The sequence below is a fragment of the Diadema antillarum genome, unplaced genomic scaffold (genome assembly GCF_040938485.1).
Source record: "Diadema antillarum isolate AM-2024a unplaced genomic scaffold, OU_Dant_1.0 seq00001619_RagTag, whole genome shotgun sequence".
Taxonomy (NCBI): domain Eukaryota; kingdom Metazoa; phylum Echinodermata; class Echinoidea; order Diadematoida; family Diadematidae; genus Diadema; species Diadema antillarum.
Genome location: NW_027272331.1, coordinates 277,331 through 290,273, shown reverse-complemented (window position 1 = coordinate 290,273; position 12,943 = coordinate 277,331).

Below are 12,943 nucleotides of genomic sequence, written 5' to 3'. Positions count from 1 at the left end.
AGAACAATTGTATTACAGTGACCTTTTAAATCCTCAATCTTAGCGGATAAACTGCTTTATCATATTTCCCCGCATTTGACGGAAACGACTCCCGAATGCATAATAAAATAAACATAAATTTCAATTGAAGTGAATTTTAATTCTTTTGTGTCTTATGATATCATAGACTGAAACGTACATTTTAGTGATGTGGATTTCAAACCATGCAAAAATAATGTTTTAGTTGCCTCGTGATAACAGACTCAGAAGTTTTGATTCCGGAGATGGAGCTATCAGTTTATGTTTTCATTAAAATCATTAAATTATCTTGGGGTAAGTTTTCTTAAATTTGTAAGATCGCAACACTGCTGATCTACGTTATTATTGTTGTTGTTGTTGTTTTTAACAAACATGTAGGGGAAATGGTGTTGGTAGTGTCGCTGCCCGGAAAGCAGTGGCTGACAGGTTCGATTTCCGCTGATTCCATTTTTTTCCCCGACAGGTTTGTTAAAAAATGTACATCAATAGTCGCGATCTTACAAATTTCAGTTGTACAGAGGGCAGATAAAACTGAAGAAACTCTTACTCCGTATCTTCACCTCTCTGCTTAATAATCTCTTGCTTTAAACCAGCTTTATATATCTTATTTCTTTTGACACAATATCATGATTTCCCCCATCAGTAAACAGAAGAATCCAGATTTTTTTTTAAATGATTGATTGAAGTCAATTGCTCTCAACAGTGCATTGATCTTACATCGAACAGTAACAAAACGAAAGATAACATTGTATTTTATCCACCTCACACAATGGCAATCTTAATAAGGTTCGTTATTTCGAAAGTTAACTAATCCAGTAATCAAACCAGGTTCGTCATTCCCAACGTTCGTTATTCTAAAACATACAATTCCCATACCTAGATGTCGGTTAATAAGAATGTTTGCGGCGTTTTCCGAAGGTTCGACGTTTCGAAGGTTCATTTATCCAAAAACGGACTACGGTTCATAAATAAGATTCGTTAGTACGCACCTCAATTTCATTTAGGGTTATTAACGAGCCTTATTTCATTTGCAAACCTTCGGAATAACAAACCTTAGTTCATTTTCGCATGAATGAACCTTCGGAATGTCGAACGCAATCGTTCGGATTAATGAACATCTACGTATATGAAATATGTGTTTCGGAATAACGAACCTTGGGAATAACGAACATTATCCATGTGTCCAACGAGTTTTTCAGTTCATTTTATGACGATTCTAAGTGAGCATGTAGGATAGATAATGATCTAGAATAGACATTAGAAATAGAATAATTTACTCCAAGAAGATAAAAAGAGACTTCTTATCACGCAAAGGAGTATTCCAAATCAAAAGACTGTGGTATTTAATACCTAAACAACGGAATCATTAATGCATAGGCCAAGTTCAGAGGTCACAGACATTGGCAATATATCGACTGCTTGGAGACATAAAACTTCTATCAAGGTCGTCATATCTGAATTTAAAAAAATGCCGTCGGCATATGAAACTTTGTTTAGATTAATCTAGCTTCTCGCTATAAAATTCCATCATTCAAAACCAACCATACTAGGACTTCAAAATCGTCCGTTGTGATGACCACTGCAAGACCATCACAAAAATGATTCTTCAATTTTCACACTTCCTTCATCAGTTCCGGAGAGATACTGCAATGATGGGAATACCTAAATATCCTATCTTTCAAATATCCAGCATCTCACTAAATGAGAAAAATTTCGATTCCTACCTGGTTTAGGGGACCAACGCAGAATCTCAGCAACTTGAAGTAACGGCGCTCATGGGTAGCAAATGGAGATGAAGATCAGGCGATGGTCGATTTTAGCTACGGAGATGACGAATCCGAGATGCGGGCGCGAACTGCTGATGCGCATGTCATCCGAGAGCCAACCCGGAGCGAGACTTACGATGACAAACCCCGAATGGAAACCGCAGGAATCGAGGAGCGAGTTTTTATATCAATGTAATGCCCCTCTTCAAAAAGTGTTCTCCCGCATTACGTCAGAGGTCATGTGATCACTTTTTGGCCGAAGAATCAAATGCAGTCATTAAATTCAAGTTAGCAATCCTCTTCGTTCCTGCGCCATAATGGAAATGGATGTGTGTTTAGACTTGATGTCCAGTGTTCTAATGGTTTTTTTTTCCCTCATGCTCTATCTGTCTGTCGTTCTGTCTGTCTCTCTCTCTCTCTCTCTCACTCTCTCACTCCCTTTATGTTTAGATTACGCATGAACGCGTCATGAATAAGCCAGTTCTTTTCACACACACACACACACACACACACACACACGCACGTACGCACACACACACACGTACACACACAAAACACACACATGCCTTGTATATGACCGAAAACTCCTAGCTTGGTAACTTATTATTGCAAATCATATTTATGAGCGATATTGCATTACCTTTCCATTGTTCTGACTATTAAATTCATTTTTCATGCTTTATTTTCCGCTATTGCTTGTCATACTTTGTAATATTATTTTCCAACATCATTGATTTCGGCACATTCTCAGGCAAGTAAGGCAACTCATCCTACAATGTCAAACTTGAGACCGGTATAAAACTCGAAATCTGACATGTCTGTCAGTTCTTGGAAATTAAATACAGCAACATGGCTTCTTTTAACTTTTAAGGCGGCACCGACAGCTAACATACTGTCAGAAGGTAGTTCATTCATAATGATAATTATCTTTATTGATAATCATTATGTCCACCTTCACCTGCTATATCATTGCCATTCTCATTACCATTTTCGTTGTTAATCATTATCAATGTAATCAGTGTTCGTAATGATCAACGCTGTGACATGGCAATTGATTGGCTGTCGTTCTTTTCTCATCTTAAACAAATACTAACAGGATCTTATTTTAAATAAAAAACTCTCAACACAGCGGAAAAGCCACAGCAACAGCAACAACACGCGCAAGCAAAAAGTAAGGAGAAACTTGCGCCACCACCTATTCTGCGTTGGATTACATGCGTTCTGTAGCTTGTTTGTGTTTGTTTGTTTTAGTGGGTTTTCTTTTTCTTGTTGCTTTTTTGTGTATGCTGTACCTTTTCATAGTGGATATGACTCCCAACTCCCAAACGGAGGACCCGAGTTCAATTCCCGCCCAGTGCTTACGTCCTTGGCAAAGATGTTTTTACCCACCATGTCCCTCTCGATCCAGGTGTAAATTGGTACCTGGCAACGCTAGGGTAATAATACCAGCAGGGCCATCTAGGGTAGAGCAGTGGCAACACTGAAGAGACTACTAAAGGTAGTACCCTGGATAAAGAAGACCATTACTATCATTATCATGGAAAAGGGCCACATTTTGTATCACCCCGATCTGGGATTACAAAGACTGCAAGCGTCCTGAGAAGAGATATAAACTAAACACTTATCTTCAGCAGAACAGAAATGAGTTCTTTTGACTCTGATGGGTTTTCCATCTTCGTCAAGTGGTGCCTAAGTATGTATTTGTAAAGGCAGGATAGGTAGGAATAGATTCTGGCTGATTTTTTTTTTTTTTTATGTCGTCCTCTAAGAAGCGTCAAGGATGAAAAAAAAAACCCTTCGGTGTTTTTTCGAAGCACCCTTGCAGCAATATTAAATCCCTAGCTTAACAATGAGAATTATACGAGTGCTTTTTCCTCTGAAAGGCAATACAATTATACAAACATACGAAAAGTACATTTGTCATGAAGTCTTGATAATATTGTGCGCAGAAAACAAAAACAAACACAACAGACAAAGAATAAGCTGAGAGGTAAGTACATAATATATACCCTTTGTAGTTTCAGAGATTATTTCTCCTTTTCTGCAATGAACGAACAGGTGACTATATCGAGCCAGACATACAAAGAGTGCTTTTGTCTCAATATGTTTTCTTATAATAATTGTTGCTTGATAGCAGTGAGCTCCACTCAAACGTCCTTAAGCCTGATTCTTCATTTCATTCTCTCAATCGCTTTGCGCTGAAAACGTATAATACTTAGTGACAGAATTATGTTTTCCCATTTCCGTTTGACGATCTCGAGGGGACAATTCCGTAAACATTATATAAACGTATGCGATACATGTACCAATAAGAAACTTAAAGGGGCATTCCAGACGATTTTCATAAATATCTCACATCATGTAGTACATAAATCGACAGCTCCATGTAAAGATTCCTGGAATTTATTGTGGTCCTTGAGCAGAAAAAACCAATACTCTGAAAACATTAAACAAATTACACTGAACAATGTTGATGACATAGGAGGCTCACATATTTCAGAAATGTAGCAGTGCAATTCCATTACAATACTGCTTGCTTAACAAGTTCACCTGTGTGGAATCTATGCATGCTTTCTTCTATTGTTCTGCTTCCTTGAGCCCCAACTCATGCTTTCTTATGGTGAAGCTGCCATGTCATCATCCTAGATCATTGCAATTTGTAATAAATTTTGAAAACATTCTTATTCCTCATCCAAGTCATTATAAATTCTGAAATTCTGTACTCAGTGTAACTAATTATAATTGTTCAAAAGTAAAAGTCTTAAAATCATCCGGAGGTCTCCTTTAAGATGGCGTTCAGTTTAAAGAAGAAGAAGAAGAAGAAGAAGAATAGCTGATTACAAGCTCTTTTTACCGTGGTTAAATGAATAAACTTAACTCAACAACAAAAATAGCCAAATTAACCTATATGGGTGCTATAAGTGAAAGCACATACTATTATGTCAATGTCTTCTGTTGTCTGAGTGATGCAGCTCCTTGTTTGTATTGAAGACAATCAAGAAGGTCCCATTTGACAGTAATTAACCCGTTCCCTGTGGTAAACTGGTGGTCTGTGAGTCTACGGGGATTTCAGAATTCAGCATGGAATGGGTTAATATGGAAAGTGGTGTATACTTTCCGTAATGGTTTCGGCGATCAAACATGTAATCCATTTCCTTCTTTTCACAGTCGATCAACACTAATTAGGCTGGCATTGATGCGTGGATGGATGGATGTGTGTGAATGTCGATGACGCTATATGCTTTATCTGGAAAGAGGCAAAATCGGTTTTAGGCAGTCATGGGCATGCATATTTGCAAAGCCTTGAAGATACAGTGTATCGTAATCACACCCAATATCTCTCCACAAAACGATTACAATTTGATAGTTACGTGAAAAGCTAAACCGGAACACCTCCCTACTTCGGGTTTATACAGCCCTCAACAATCGGAGACACACGCGCAATAATGTTTCATCCAAGTCCTAGAATAAATTAATCTTTTTTTTTTTTGACTGGTGCATGAATTATCTTTATCGTCTTCTGACTTGTGGTCTGTACTGACTTGCAAATGGTCTTCGGTCTTTAAACCTAATGTCTAGTACCCAAATTAACTACACAAAAGTGATCTTTCAATAGCCGGTTAATTAACCATTTAAATGGATTTCTCACCACTTCTAAACTACTTACCAGGTTTTCTAACAGGTTAATTTACTATGTACATGGTCACCTGACAAATTCGTAAATTACAAACCGTTCCTTTTTACTGATAGCATAACAATTATAATCTGTGGTCTTTTATCTGGTTCGAGAACTATGTACATGGACTTGTGACTGGTTCGTTTACTACCTCCATCGTCTGCTAACTGGTTTATGAATTATCTGCATGGTCTTGGAAACATAGAATTAAAAATCATCATTACAGGCGCTAATGCCTCTATCAAAACAAATGCCCGATGCAGCTGCGGCTTGGAGTATGTTTTATTTCAAGTACTGATTTTTTTTTCTTCATAAAAGCATGTTTCAATAGTCGATGATTCATTTCTACCAATATGTGCGGCTTCTCTGTTAATCATTTTAACTAATGTATCAAATGTGTCATTATTTAAAACTCTATTCATAGAGATTCGTATGATTCAGATTTTGAAAGCATGCTGAAAATTTTGAATTTGCCCATTGAATGAAAGGAAAAAAAATCACAAAAAGTATTCCTGAAATTGGTGCCACTTGGAAACCTAATGTAATTCCCTCAATTATTATGCATGGAGAAGGAAGACATGGTAGTAGCACAATAATAAGATAATGATGATTTTGGCGTTTCATTGCACAACCAACAAAGCAAAACATGAAATTCTGCCCGATCCGTTCCAATGATAATGATAACTCACGCCAAAATAATTTATATGTCAAATACTCAGTTTATTCCTGAAATAATATTCCTGAAACTCGTGTCACTTGAAAGCAGAAGACATGTTAGTCGCACCTGTTTCAAAACTTAACATATTTTTTTTTTACTCCAACAGGGTCTTTATTGCCTCCATAATTCAACATTGTATATCACATTATACAAAAAGTGGAAAAAGAAAATGCACTGAGCTTCAAAAGACATTCTTGAGATTAAAAACAAACAAACCACAAACTATTTACATAATCTCATCATTTGCTTTGGTAAATTATGATGTGTTTTCTGACTATTCAAATTTTCTTCTATTCTTTTACAAATTTCTCTTTCAAACAAAATAATGTTGCAAATTAGTTTCACGACATTCTTTTCCGGTTTTATTTCTTAACAGTATATATCTATAAATACGCCAAAAGGCAACTGTCAAAAACAAATCTAATTCAGTCTCCTTATGAGCTTTTGACAGATGCATTCCTGTTATCTCAAAGTCAACATCATATATAAGCAGTGGCGTATCTAGGGAAAACGGCGCCCGGGGCAAGCGCGAAAATTGCGCCCCTAATTTTTTGAAAAAGTGTTCAACCCCAACCCCATCCCGGTAGGGACTTTAAACAAAGTCCACATGATATGCTTTTTCAAGCACTTAAAAGGGTTCTTTTGAGGGTGATTTAAATGTAATGAATTTTGATAAATTTTGGCGAGCGAGCGCAGCGAGCGAGCCGAAAATTTTGTTATTTCAGCTTAGAAAACATGGAATTCTTGTCGTTTTTGCTAATCAAATCTTACAATTCCAATCAAGATATAGTGACGGCCTTATAGATAACGATTTATACCAACAAACTGCATGAGGAATTTAAAAAGTACTCTAAATTAGTATGCGCGAGTTAGCCGAAATTTGTATATTTCCACGTCATCATCACGTTTTGTTCTTATCTCCATTTTCTTTTCTTTTTTGGATAAATTTTGGCGAGCGAGCGCAGCGAGCGAGCCGAAAATTTCTGTATTTCAGCTTACAAAACATGGAATTCTTGTCAGTTTTTGCTTATTAAATCTTACAATTCTAATCAAGATACAGTGACGACCTTATAGATAACGATTTATACCAACAAACTGAGGATTTATAATACTAGTACTCTAAATAAGTACGAGCGAGTGAGCCGAAATTTGTATATTTCCGCGTAATCATTACGTTTTGTTCTTATCTTTTTTTATTTGTTTTTTTTGCCCCCCCCCCCCCAATTATCTTCGAAACCGTTGGCGTCCTCTCTTGATCCAATCGGCGATCGCTTCAGAACGAATGAAATTGCAGCCGCTGCTCTGTGTAAAATTTGTCCTGCTTAATATAAAATGACATGTGTGAACACAATAGACATTGTCATTTTGTGTGCGTCATCGTCACGTTTTGTTCTTATCTTCTTCTCTTTTTTGATGAATTTTGGCGAGCGAGCGAGCCGAAAATTTTTGTATTTCAGCTTACAAAACATTGAATTCTTGTCATTTTTTGCTTATTTAATCTTACAATCCTAATCAAGATATAGTGACGGCCTTATAGATAACGATTTATACCAACAAACTGTGGACTTGAAAAAAATACTCTAAATTGTACGAGCGAGTGAGCCGAAAATTGCATATTTCCGCGTCATCATTACGTTTTGTTCTTATCTTGCTTGATTTTTTTTGCGCCCCCCCCCCCCTATGTTCGAAACCGTTGGCGCCTTCTTTTGATCCAATTGACGATCGCTTCAGAAGGAAAGAAATTGCAGCCGCTGCTCCATGAAACATTTTGCCTGCTAAATATAAAATGACATGTATGAACACAATGGACATTGTCATTTTGTCCGCGTCATCATCACGTTTTGTTCTTACCTTCTTTATTTATATAAATTTTGGCGAGCGAACGCAGCGAGCGAGCCGAAATTTTTTGTATTTCAGCTGACAGAACATGGAATTCTTGTGTGAACACAATAAACATTGTCATTTTGTCCGCGTCATCATCATATTTTGTTTTAATCTTGTTTGATCTGTTTTTCTACCCCCCCCCCCACCATTCTCCCTTCCCCCCCCCCTTTTCCGGGCGATTTTTTTTTCTTCTTCTTCTTTTCTTTCTCCTTCTTCTTCTTCTTCTTCTTCTTCTTCGTTTCTTTTCTTCTTCTTCTTCGTTTTTTTTCTTTTTCTTCTTCTTTTTTTTCGTTTTTTTTTTCGTTTTTTGCGCCCCCAAGGAGTGGCGCCCGGGGCACGTGCCCCCTTGCCCCCCCCCCCCCTAGATACGCCACTGTATATAAGTTTGATTATAACTGTTAGATATGAAAAGAAAATTGTATTTAATTTACACTCAATAAACGCATGTAGATTATCTTCATCTACACCGCAATGCTCCCATTTTCTATCTCTTTTGATATGCCGCCTGTACAAATTCTTTTTTACTGGTAGTAAATTATACAAAATCTTATAATTAAATTCTTTCAATTAGTTTTCTTTGCAATAACACAAGTTTCTTTTGAATATATTCATCCAGTCAAATGATAAGTCGAATATCTTTTCCCAGTATATACAACATATTCTGTTACCATCGGGACAGTGTGTACACAACAGTTTGTAAAACTGTTTGGTTAAAACATATTGAATACTTCTCTTCACGCTTTCTTATTCCTATTCTTATTTTAGGAGTTTCTAATGATCTATTATGAAACTTTATACATCATTCTGTATAATTGCTTATCCATGCTTTTGGGGTAGCCTGGCGTAATAGAATATAATAAAAAATCAATGTTTGCTTACTTTTCTGTTAAGTTGAGCCAGAATTTCTGGAATGGATATAAAGTTACCATTCTTGAAAATGTCTTTAAAAAATACCATTCCACTTTGATACCAACCATCATAAAATAAAGTATTTTTGTGAAAAGTTACAATTTTATTATGCCATAACATTTCATATTGTACTCCATGTACCATGGGTTGATATTTTAAACAAATATTAGTCTTTATCATTAACCAAGCCTCTAATATTTCAATATAAAACAATGAGAGTTGATTCTTACTTATCATTTTCACTTTCAAACAATCGAAATTGGAATTTAGTAACAATTCTAATCCACCAAAAGAGTTATACCAATAAAAACACATTTTACTCCATGTTCCCTTTGTTGCACCTAGTGCATCCAAGCCATCTCAATCGGAAGCTGAGTTTTTGCATGGAAAGGTCGATCATATTAACGCCTCCTTTTTCAAACTCTTTAATCATAATAGTTCGTTTCACTTTCTCAGTTTTTGCTTGCCAAATAAAAGTATATAACATATTATTCAATCTTTTCAATATTTTCTCAGGAATTGTGTCAACCATAAGTATATGAACTATCTGACTTAAAGCTAAGGTTTGTACAATGATCAATCTACCAAAAAGAGAAAGGTTTTCTTTTTCTCCAATTGTCCAAAAGTCTTTGCAATTTCGTAAGTTTGTTTTCCCAATTCAAAGCTCGTGCTTTATCCGTATCAGGTGAAACATAAAACCCTAAGTACTTTGTGGGTGTGTCTGTCCACACTAAATCAAGATCACTGAGTGACCATTTTGACTAGGCAGCTCCCAGACACATAACTGATGTACATTCAATTTTGGTCCTGCTACATTTCTAAATAATTCCAACTCTTCACTTACTATTTGTAATGATCGTTTATCTGAAACAAAAAAAGAAATAATGTGTCATCTGCATCTTGTAATAATTTTACTCCAAAACTTTCCTCCATCTTTAAAACAGAAATACTTTTTATACATTTATTATTTCTTATTCGGGTTGACGTAAATTCTGCAGCAAGCACAAAAAGTAAAGCTGAAAGTGGACATCCTTGTCTAATGCCTCTTTGTATTAAGAAAAACTCAGATGTCCATCCATTTACTAACACTGAGCTGCGAATATATGTATACAGTATTTTCATCCATGTCTGAAAAATATTACCAAAATTAAATTTGTTTAAACACAACACAAAATCAAAATCAATTACATCAAAAGCTTTTGAAAAATCTTCCATCATTATTGCACCATCTAGGCTTTTTCTTTTCATGTATTCAATAATATCGATTGTCATTCGTATATTAAAAGCTGATAATCGATTTTTCATACAACCAGTTTGATCTTCGTTTACAATTTCACTAATCACGGATTGCAAACGTGTGGCTAAAACTGCGGCAATTATATTGTAGTCGCAGTTCAACAGCGTAATTGGTCTCCAATTTTCTAAATGTCGCTGATCTCCTTTTTTATAAATCAATGTTATGAGTCCATTTTTTGAGTTTCAGACATTTCTTTCTTTTTGAAACACTCATTAAGAAAATTCAGCAATACAAATTGAAATTCATCCCAAAAAGTTTGATAAAATTCTATAGGTATACCATCAGAACCGGGTGATTTGTTTTTATTCATTGAAAAAACTGCACGTTTGTATTCAGCAATCGTTAGCAGACGGTCGCATTTGCTCTTTCCCTCTTCACTCAATGTAGGAATTTGAAATGAATTGATATACTGATTTTGCTTATTTTCATCAACATTAGATTTCTTATATAACAGTGAATAAAATTTCACTACTTCTTGCGGTATTTCTGTTTGCTCAGTTAAACATCTGTCTTTCTCTACTGAAAACAATTGGTTTATCTGTTTTCTTTCTGATTTATATTTTTCTAAACCTAGAAAATATTTCGTACACTTTTCCCCTTTTCCAGCCACCTAACTCTTGCTCTAACAGCTGCGCCTCTACATTCTCTTTCATTAACTTGTTCAAGTTCTTTCTGAACATATATATACTCTTTCCGTATCTTAACATCATTCTCTACATCAATCATTCTCTGAAGTTTACTGAATCTTTGTTCTAGGCATACTTTTGCCTCTTTCTTTTTTGAAGCTTTATCTTTGCAGAACTTCTGCGTGAACTCACGTACTTTAATCTTATGAGTTCCCATACCTGTGTGAAAGAAAAACCCGCATTACCTGAGATACTTCTGATGAGAGATTTAATTTTTGTTGACATATTTCATCTTTTGATATTTCTGTATTCATTTTCCAACACCCTGGACCTTTAGAAACATTTGAAATCTTTAACTTAGGAGAAATAGCATTATGATCACCTTTATAACATGGTCTTATATCATTTGACAAAACTTTTGCTTGCGCACTTTTACTGACTAACCAGTAGTCAAGTCTTGATGCTACATTTAATGACAAATTTCTCCGAGTGAATTGTCTGATATCGGGATGAGTATTTCTCCGCACGTCAATCAGTTTTCTTTGTTTACACAGTTGGCGCAAACTTTGTTGTGTCTTATAATATGAGCTTTGACTACCACGTACTTCTTTCTTTATATCGAGTACGCAATTCATATTCCCACCTACAATACGATGGGCTTCATTTTCTGAAGTTTCATAACTCAACCATTTATCAATTTTCATAAAAAAAGCTTTCTCTTTTCATCTTTTTAGCCGGTGCGTAAACATTTACTAGGATAACATCATAGCCGTCTATCGTAGCATCTAAAAGTAGAGTTCTTCCACCATTTTGTGAATCTATCTTATTTATTTCTATGTCAAATTTATCATCTATAAGAGTCGCCACACCACAAGAGTAATTGGTACCTTGTGAAAAGAAAACTTAACATGTACTACCACAAACCAACCATCAATGTCCACGCACTTACTCGGACAGTTTGGCGTTCTATATTGCAAAACGAGCAATGTAAAATATGAAATCCTGCCAGATTCGTTCCCGTGATAATGATAGCTCAAGCCAAATTGTGTCAAATACTCAGTTTTCATTGAGGACAGAAATATACGATCTATCATGTGTGAAACTTAATCTGTCATTGTTGGTTTGGTTATAATGAGTTCGGAGTTAAAGGTCCCTGACAAAAACGCAGGGATGCCAAGTTCAAAAAATTTTTATGAGTGAGATTTTCATGACTCAGCATCTCGGCGCGCGAATGTGCGCGCGAGCAAGGGTGTGGAAGGGGGTTTTCCCCCCTGTGGTCTCCCATGGTAGGGAGCTTTTTCAATTTTTAGCGATCAGGTGCATACTTCAAGTGACTATTTTTTACTTATTTTGAAAGACAAAATGGAAATATACCTTCAATTGCAACTATCACTTTAATAATCCTTTGAGCTATGCTCATTATTGTAAGCCCAAGTTGTAGACTTCGCCCGATGCGTGAGAAAAATGGGTGCCATGCGTGAGATCGTGAGATGGCCCCTAAATGCTTGAGTCTCACGCAGAATGCGTGAGACTTGTTAGCTCTGAAAAAGAGTTGATCCTTGATTTCTAAACCCATCGATACCCCACTGAAATCATTTCTGAACCTCAGTAAATTCCCCATTCAGGTGACAAACGGAGGCTGAAAAGTAGAATGACAGAACTCATCATCAGAAGTGTTTTAAAAATCGTCTTCATAATCCAGCACTTATACACCATCATCAGAAGTCATCTCTGTTTGTGGAGGAACGTAATAAAACCATAAAACCCATTGTTTTGGGGGAAATGTTATTCCATGTAAGCAAACAAAAGACAATTTGTACGTGTTATGTTAACTTGTCTTTGACATCTGCAACTTTAAGATTTAGACCGACTGTCTGACACTTCCGGGCAGTAATAAATACTCCACAAGAACATCTATACGGAGAAGTGTAAAGCTTATTTTTCATTTCTTTGCCAGACGAAAACAGATTATTTTCTGAAGAAAATTGATCCTCGTGATCAAAGAGGATTGTATCTAATAGTTCGGACACTGTCATCACCAAATGCATC